The following is a 7905-nucleotide window of genomic DNA, read 5'->3' as shown; positions in this document are numbered from 1 at the left end:
ATTGTTATAGAAGTGTCATAAGTATGACATAATTTTTTCGTTCGGCCCAAAATTTCATGGATGTGTCTTTTTTTGTAGTGGAAAGACTGTGTCTCGGTCATCCGTTTATCAAACATCATGCAGTGCGAGAAATACAACGGAGGAGATCGAGTCTTGTGGGGAAAAGTGTGCAAACCTCTGTAGAGTGTATAAACTAATCATGGTTAGCGGTGTCCCCGGTTATGGACATCTTGTGTATCTGGTGCTTGAATTATTGTTTTGATCTCATCACTTTAATTAATGAATTTGTTGAGTTATGAATGTTAATTTGGGATTGAGTTGGGGGTACCTTCTCAATAATGTCATCAAACTTTGTAATTAAATAAAACATATTCCTTTGTTGTAGGGAAAAATTAGCTTTATGCAAATGATAACCATAGAGCCTCCACCAGCCAAATATGCATGTAGTGATAGTTGTTATTTGTCCATTGCTCTATACTGTTATCTTGCCAGCATATTCCATGTGCTGACCTACACGGCTACAACATATCATGTTGCAGAGTTTTCAGATGAAGAGTAAGGTGCGATAGGTCGTTGTCATGCACTCAGTTTTGCCGTGGAGTTGGATGGACTCAGTTATCTTCGAAGCTTCTGCAGTTACCTTATTTAGATGGCCTTTAGCCATATTATTGTAATAATTAGTCTATTGAGACACTCGTTGTAATAAGTGTGTGATTGAACTCTACAATAAATCCTTGAGTACTGTGTGTGCCAGCAATACCGATCCAGGGATGACACTTAAGCACAGAGACTACAGTCCATTGGGATCGGGTCGCTACACGAACCAGCAGCAGTAGTGCAAGCGAGCGAGCGAGAGCCAAAGCAGCAGCAGCAGATCCGGCTGGTATGGCCTCCGTCGCCAAAGGGGCCTCACACTGGGGGAGAGCCGTCGTCGAGATTCACCTGCGGCGCCGGCTTTGAGGTAGCCGCACCATGGGGTGCAGGATGAAGCACCGTCGGCGCTGGGAGGTCGAGTTAAGGAGAAGGTGTGATGCGATGAGTGTACAACCTCTTTGGTGGCGCCGAGTAGGCATTGGCTTTGCCCGAGGAGTCGGTGAGGATGTTGTTGTTCCGATGGAGCAGGTGAAGGTGGCGCCGTGGGGATGGAGCAGCCGCGATAGACGAGGCGACCGTCAGAGCAGCTCCTTGGAGGTGGAGGATCGGGCAGCAAAACTAGCAGGACAATGAGATGGACGACAGAACGTCATCTGGGGAGGTAGATGAGGGACTCGAGCTGTTGTGGTGGACGACGTCATCGGGAAGAGGCTCCGGCTGGGTAGTGGTGAGGTGGAGGACGGAGGTGGGTGGGGTTTGATACGTCTCCATCGTATCTACTTTTCCAAACACTTTTGCCCTTGTTTTGGACTCTAACTTGCATGATTTGAATGGAACTAACCCGGACTAATGATGTCTTCAGTAGAATTGCCATAGTGTTATTTATGTGCAGAAACAAAAGTTCTCGGAATGAGCTGAAACTTTACGGAACGCCTTTTTGGAAATAATAAAAAAAATCCTTGCACACCAGGGGGCCCACACCCTAGACACGAGGGTGGGGGGCGCACCCCCTACCTCGTGGGCCCCTTGGAGCTCCTCCGACCTCAACTCCAACTCTATATATTTGCTTTCGGGGCGAAAAAATCAGAGAGAAGGATTCATCACGTTTTACGATACGGAGCCGCCGCCAAGCCCTAAAACCTCTCGGGAGGGCTGATCTGGAGTCCGTTCGGGGCTCCGGAGAGGGGAATCCGTCGCCATCGTCATCATCAACCATCCTCCATCACCAATTTGATGATGCTCACCGCCGTGCGTGAGTAATACCATCGTAGGCTTGATGGACGGTGATGGGTTGGATGAGATTTATCATGTATCGAGTTAGTTTTGTTACGGTTTGATCCCTAGTATCCACTATGTTCTGAGATTGATCTTGCTATGACTTTGCTATGCTTAATGCTTGTCACTAGGGCCCGAGTGCCATGATTTTAGATCTAAACCTATTATGTTTTTATCAATATATGAGAGTTCTTGATCCTATCTTGCAAGTCTATAGTCACCTACTATGTGTTATGATCCGGCAACCCCGAAGTGACAATAATCGGGACCACTCCCGGTGATGACCGTGGTTTGAGGAGTTCATGTACTCACTATGTGTTAATGCTTTGGTCCGGTACTCTATTAAAAGGAGGCCTTAATATCCCTTAGTTTCCGCTAGGACCCCGCTGCCACGGGAGGGTAGGACAAAAGATGTCATGCAAGTTCTTTTCCATAAGCACGTATGACTATATTCAGAATACATGCCTATATTACATTGATGAATTTGAGCTAGTTCTGTGTAACCCTAGGTTATGACTGTTACATGATGAACCGCATCCGGCATAATTCTCTATCACCGATCCATTGCCTACGAGCTTCCCATATATTGTTCTTTGCTTATTTACTTTTCAGTTGATATTGTTATAACCACTACAAAATACCAAAAACATTACTTTTGCTATCATTACCTTTTGCTACTGTTACCACTACTATCATATTACCTTGCTACTAAACACTTTGCTGTAGATATTAAGTTTCCAGGTGTGGTTGAATTGACAACTCAGCTGCTAATACTTGAGAATATTCTTTGGCTCCCCTTGTGTCGAATCAATAAATTTGGGTTGAATACTCTACCCTCGAAAACTGTTGCGATCCCCTACTCTTGTGGGTTATCAAGACTATTTTCTGGCGCCGTTGCCGGGGAGCATAGCTCTATTCTTTGAGTCACTTGGGATTTATATCTGCTTATCATTATGAAGAACTTGAGAGATCCAAAAACCAAGATTTATCCCTCAACTACGAGGGGAGGTAAGGAACAGCCATCTAGCTCTGCACTTGATTCACCTTCTGTTTTGAGTAAGCTTGCGACACCTAAACCTACTTCTGCTATTCATTCTGATATGTCGCATGTTATTGATGATGCCACTTCCGCTATGCATGATACTTATGATGAAACTACTTCTATGCTTGATACTACTGTGCCACTTGGTGAATTTCTTGATGAACAACTTGCTAGGGTTAGAGAGAATGAAATTATTGAAACTGATAACATTGATGAAAGTGATGATGAAGACTCTCCCCCTAATAAATATGAATCGCCTGTTATTCTTGAGGGTTATGTTTTGGAAAAAGAAGCTTCTTTAGCTATTTTAGCATGCAAAGATAGATACGAGCTCAAGAGGTTATTAGCTAAATGGAAGCAGCAATCTCTTAATGCTAGAATGAAACCTGACCCTGATTTTGCTACTTCACCTATCGATGTTACTGATAAGGATTATGAATGCTCTATTGATCCTGATACAATTACTTTGGTTGAATCTGATCCTTTTCATGGCTATGAATCTGAAACTATTGTGGCACATCTTACTAAATTAAATGATATAGCCACCCTATTCGCTAATGATGAGAGAAGTCGTTACTTTTATATCCTTAAAATATTTCTGTTCTCATTAAAGGGTGATGCTAAGATATGGTTTAATTCTCTGGATCCTGGTTGTGTGCGTAGTCCCCAGGATATGATTTATTACTTCTCTGCTAAATATTTCCCTGCTCATAAGAAACAAGCTGCTTTGAGTGATATATATAATTTTGTGCAAATTGAAGAAGAGAGTCTCCCAAAGCTTGGGGGAGGCTTCTCCAATTACTTAATGCTTTGTCTGATCATCCTCTTAAGAAAAATGAAATACTTGATATTTTTTATAATGGACTAACCGATACTTCCAGAGATTACCTGGATAGTTGTGCTCGTTCTATTTTCAGGGAAAGAACACTGGATGAAGCTGAAATTCTATTGAATAATATGTTGACAAATGAAAATAATTGGACACTTCCTAAGCCAGCTCCTGAGCCTATTCCTAAACCAACTCCGAAGAAAAGAGGTGTTCTATTTCTCAGTCCTGAAGATATGCAAGAGGCAAAGAAATCTATGAAAGAAAAAGGTATTAAAGATGAAGATGTTAAGAATTTACCTCCTATTAAAGAAATACACGGTCTTAATTTACTGCCTGTTGAAGAAACATATGATCTTAATCCATTACCTATTGAAGAAATACATGGTCTTGATAACCCGACGCAGGTAGTAAAGGTAAACTCTCTCTATAGATATGATAAAGGTGAAATCCCTCTCACTAAGTTTGCTAGCCAATGCTTAGATGAGTTTGATAATTTTATGGTGAAGCAAGAAGATTTTAATGCTTATTTTGGTAGACAATTGAAATACAATTCAAATATGCTTGAACACTTGGGTGATTATATGGCTAATGTCAAAGGTGAACTTAAACTTATTAGTAAACATGCTTCTATGGTTACCACTCAAGTAGAACAAGCACTTAAGGCTCAAAATGATTTGCTCAATGAATTGAATAGTAAGAATAATGATTATGTTGTTAGAGTGGCTACTAGAACTGGTAGAAGGACTCAGGAACCTCTGTATCCTGAACGCCACCCTAAGAGAATTGAGCAAGATTCTCAGAGAAATAATATAGATGCGCCTAGTCCTTCTAAAAGGAAGAAAAAGAAAAATGATAGGACTTTGCATGCTTCTAGTGAACCTATTGCTGAAACACCTGAGAATCCAAATGATATTTCTATTTATGATGCTGAAACACAATCTGGTAATGAACCTGAAACTAGTGATAATGTTAATGATAATGTTCATATTGATGCCCAACCTAGCAATCATAATGATATAGAAATTGAACCTGCTGTTGATCTTGATAACCCACAATCAAAGAATCAACGTTATGATAAGAGAGAATTTGTTGCTAGGAAACACGATAAAGAAAGAGAACCATGGGTTCAGAAACCTATGCCTTTTCCTCCCAGACCATCCAAGAAAAAGGATGATGAGGATTTTAAGCACTTTGCTGAAATGACTAGACCTATCTTTTTGCGTATGCGATTAACTGATATGCTTAAAATGAATCCTTATGCTAAGTACATGACAAATATTGTTACAAATAAAAGAAAGATACCAGAAGCTGAAATTTCCACCATGCTTGCTAATTATACTTTTAAAGGTGGAATACCAAAGAAACTTGGAGATCCAGGAGTACCCACTATACCATGCTCCATCAAAAGAAACTATGTTAAAACTGCTTTATGTGATCTTGGAGCCGGTGTTAGTGTTATGCCTCTATCTTTATATCGTAGAATTGATTTGAATAAGTTGACACCTACTGAAATATCTTTGCAAATGGCTGATAAATCAACTGCTATACTTGTCGGTATTTGTGAGGATGTGCCTGTTGTGGTTGCAAACGTTACTATTTTAACGGACTTTGTTATTCTTGATATTCCCGAGGACGATAGTATGTCTATTATTCTTGGAAGACCCTTTTTGAATACTGCAGGGGCTGTTATTGATTGCAACAAAGGCAATATCACTTTTCATGTTAATGGTAATGAGCATACAGTACACTTTCCGAGGAAACAACCTCAAGTTCATAGTATCAACTCTATTGGAAAAATTCCATCGATTATATTTGGAGTTTTTGAATTTCCTCTTCCTATTGTCAAGAAGAAATATGATATTCTTATTATTGGGGATGTGCATATCCCCGTTGAGGTAACATAGTGTTATTCAAAATTTCTCTGGTTCCATGTTATTCAGAATGAGTTTGTTAACAAGACCTGATCAACCTTGTTAGTGGATCCCTTTTGATGAGCATGAGATGGATGAAACTAGAAGGCACAACCTTCTGTACCCTCTTTTACTTTCTGTTATTCATATTAAATAAAATAAAAATAGTATTTTCTGTCTGTTATCTAAATTATCCGTGCAATATAAAAATACCCCGAAAATAAAAGTTCTTTAAATGCCCTGAAATTTAAATATGATTTTTTTCTGGAATATTTGAGAATATTTGACACTGAGAACACAACACCGGGGGCATCCACCTGGCCACGAGGGTTGAGGGCGCGCCCTACCCGCCTGGGCACGCCCCCTGCCTCATGGGCCCACGGTGGCCCTCCTCCACTTATTCCTGCACCCACACACTTCTTCTTCCTCCCACAGACACCAATATCCAGCTCAAGCACGAGTTCTAGCTCATTTTGCTGCGATTTTCGATCTCCTTGCTCAAAGCACCTCTCACAAAACTGCTTGGGGAGATTGTTCCTTGGTATGTGACTCCTCCATTGGTCCAATTAGTTTTTGTTCTAGTGCTTTATTCATTGCAAATTTATCCTGCCTAGGTGACCATGTTCTTGATCTTGCATGTCAAATTTATATGGTTCCAAGTGGTTTTGATGCATGATATAGGCTCTAGGCACTTGTAGGAGTAGTTGCTATCAATATTGTTGAGTTTGGTTCACTTTTATTTTTAAGTTACTAAAAATTTCAGAATTTTTCAGAAAATAATGAAGAGAGTTTTGAGGGGCTCATCGAGCCGAAGCTCGAAGGAAAAGCAAAATGAAAAATCAGAGAGGCCCAAATATAATCTGCCTCGCACCGCGGTGGTTCGCCCGTGTGAATGGCCTTCCAATGATTTCTTGAGAGCAGACGGGATTTATGATGATTTTTATGAATTGGCTGAGAATGCAGGCCTCACCGCCTTCCTCCACGACCAACGCGAACAATATCTCTTACTCACCAATATCTTTATGCAAAACTTTCATTTCCATGCTAGGAGCTCAACACCTACGGTGGAGTTTTATTTATATGATGAGCATAAGGAGATGTCACTTTATGATTTTCGTCGGGTTTGTTTGATCCCTTTCGAGGGCACAGTAGAGGAACCACATCGCGGCGATGTGGATGTGTTTATTGATACCATCACTATAGGGGAAACAAGGAAGGTTTCCGATGCACAAATCACTAGCATACATTTTCCTGTTTTACTCTACTTTGCAATATTTGCTAGTCGTTGCTTAATTGGTCACAGAAAATGTGGAAACCTTAGTGTTCCTGATATTATTATATTGTTCCACGGTTTATTCTGTGATAACTCTGTTAGTATGGGCGGTATTGTTGCTAAACGGTTAAGTCTGAACCGTATAAAGGGCCCCATCTTTGGAGGCATCTATGCTTCACGCCTAGCTGCACATTTTAACATACCTATTAGGCATTATGAGAAGGAAGAAAAATTGCTGCCTCATGTTTATTTACATTATAAGAGTATGGTGGCACACGATTTTATTGTTAAGAATAGGGAAGGGGAGCTTAAATACAAATTGTTCTTTGATAAACATCATCCAGAGACTATTACCCTGCCTGCTCCTTCCTTGTTTGATTTATCTGCACGCAAGTACCTTGATCCGTTAGAGGCTATTCACGCCTACCAGAACCTTACATCAGCCATAGAGCCAGAGTCGGAACCACAAGTTGATCCTCCACGACAGTCTAATTACTAGTGGGATCCGGAGATGATTGCCAACCAGTGGCAATTAGAGTCTTCTTCTTTGTAGTACGACCCCAGCTACAACTATGGATATCTGCCAGGCCATCCGTGGCAATAAACCAACTTAGGCCAAAAGCCTGAGCTTGGGGGAGTACGTATTTCTCACCAACATTACATTTATGATCACACACTCATTGCTAGATGTCGGTGCTCATACTTTTTCATTGTAATATCCACGCTAGTTTATTTTCCTTTTTATGCTTTCTTCTTGTGTGTTTGATAAACCTTAAGAAAAACCAAAAAAATATAGTTGTAGCTTTTAATTAGTTGACTTTCAATGGTTGTAGTAGTAATTAAAAAGAAAACCCAAAAATATTTCCTGTTCTTCTTTTGCTTGTTGGGAGCTTTCTCTTGCAAATAGTTTTATTTCTTTTCTTTTCTTTGGGGGTCGATAGGAGAAGACCATAATTGAATTATTGAAGTGGATCTTATATGC

This window comes from Triticum urartu, chromosome 3, assembly GCF_003073215.2.
Source record: "Triticum urartu cultivar G1812 chromosome 3, Tu2.1, whole genome shotgun sequence".
Lineage (NCBI taxonomy): Eukaryota > Viridiplantae > Streptophyta > Magnoliopsida > Poales > Poaceae > Triticum > Triticum urartu.
This window is presented reverse-complemented; position numbering follows the sequence as displayed.